Source organism: Atta colombica, unplaced genomic scaffold, assembly GCF_001594045.1.
Source record: "Atta colombica isolate Treedump-2 unplaced genomic scaffold, Acol1.0 scaffold11, whole genome shotgun sequence".
Classification (NCBI taxonomy): Eukaryota; Metazoa; Arthropoda; class Insecta; order Hymenoptera; family Formicidae; genus Atta; species Atta colombica.
The window spans coordinates 964,709-966,932 of NW_017259195.1; positions in this window are offsets into that span (position 1 = coordinate 964,709).

Genomic DNA, 2,224 nt, shown 5'->3' on the forward strand with positions numbered 1-2,224 from the left:
TATCCTGTATTCTAAGCAGCACAAATTTGATACATGTCCGAAACTGAAACATAAAAAGTCTTAAAGATTTATGCTATGGCATAACGAAACTTAAAGAGATCTTAAAGACTTTTATGTCCCAATTTTAAACATTGTGCTATCTAAAATTGTCAATAAATTGTTTACAAATATCATTCACATGTTTTATAATTTCATCATTTGGTTCATATAGATTCCAGAAATATATTGAAATCAAAAACAAAATATAGATCTATATTAATATATACAGTAATATATTTAAAATCATATATAGAATTTATTCAAATTTAAAAAATATTTTGTATGCGAAATAGTACAATGTCTCGTGGTGCCGTTCAAATTCAGCGGTCCGTAAAACCCTCAACATAGCTGATAGTCATATGATTGGTGACCACCGACATCAAACAAGCCAATAGCTATTGTCGCTACTGTAGTTATACTGTGATATAACTATGATATAAAGGCTGTGTTCCAAAATTGATTGCCAGTACTGAAAATTTACAATATATGTTACGTAAACTATAAATTTTCAGTACTGGCAGTGCATATTGGAACACGATAATACTTCTAGCATGGATCCTGCCCCTTTAAGGGTCATTCCACACAAATTTTCATGGTCGCATAATCATATACATAAGGAAAATTATTCAATCACATTTCTGTCATAAAGCAAACGTAAAATACGATTGGATGATTTTCTTTATGCGTATGTTTATGCGGCTATGCAAGTTTGTGTGGAATGCCCTAAGTCCGGATCTACAGTAAATGTTTAAGCCTTAAGCCATACGAAATTGACTAATTACAATCGAATGTGAGGAGAATAATTGACTATGATTCCATTTCTTATGGCTTAGGCTTAAAAATCTATTGTAAATCCGGAATAACTTGTTATGTTGTTTATAACAACAGTTTCACAGCTTTTTTACTATGTAAAATATCTGTGCAACTGTCATTGTGAGACATAACGACTGCATAAGACCTAGCCCTATTGTAGATCCGGACTTGCATTATCCCGGATCTACAATAGATTTTTAAACCTTAAACTATAAAGAACGGAGGATTAATTAATGATTCTCTCCTTCAATTATTAGTTGGTCAGTTTCTTATGACTTAAAGCTTAAAACGAAATATATAGCAATGATATATAGCAATATATTGCACATGAGTCAATCACTGCGCTAGAAAAATATAAAAAAACTCTCTACCCAGAAGTCGCTGACTGGTAGTGTGCAACTGCTACAGTGTGCAAATAAATCACTTCTTAAAACATTTTTTGTAGATCCGAACTAACATTACAGAAATCTGGTAGGGTGAGATAAACTCTGGATGTACCCCAGAGTGATCTAGACGAAGGAGTTTCTGAACGCATTAGGTGATGCAATTGGATGACTGGTAAACATCGATGAAGATTGAGAAAAGGCATGAAAATAAGATTAAGATCATTAGAAAATAAGATTGCTGTTACAATCACGAAAAAGAGATCGTATTTGTTCTAGAAGTCAATTATATATTTAGTAACTTAACCTTACTTTCATCAGGCACGTGATTTTATAATGCGAAATGTGCGCATGCGGGGTGACTTTTACCCAATTGAAAAGTTGACGATAATGATCTTAAAGTGATCTAAATCGCTATTTCTGAACGCTTTGGGTAAATTATACCTGAAGTTTCTGAATGTCTGAGGTGCACTTCAGAGTTACCTAGGCGTAATTTCTGAACGCAACCCAGGGGTTGAAGCCTTAAGAAGAGATATTTTATGTCTAGTGATACTGCTCAGACATTAAAAAAAAATCAATCAAATTTGAATTAGAATATGAAAAAGTGTAACTTAACATAAATCTCTGATTATTGTAATGTTATTTAGAATTAATCGAAATTATAGTCTTCAACAAAAATATATAGAAATATCTCATTAGCCTTGTGCTAAAGTTTTAATTATTATTTTCAAAAAATATATAGATTTAAAAACATATCTTCCTTTTCTTATTTATAAATAGAAAGACGGAATTGTCGAATAGTTTTATTTTTCTTTGCAATCCTTATATTACAAAACATACTTTTCCAGACGCATTGAAAATATGCTCTATTTACATTGGGTCATCACCTAGTTTTGTGCTAAAGATTTTCATTTTTTTAAATCTTTATACAGAAATAATATTAATTACTATTTTCGCATAGGCTTTCATATTACACACATATATATATA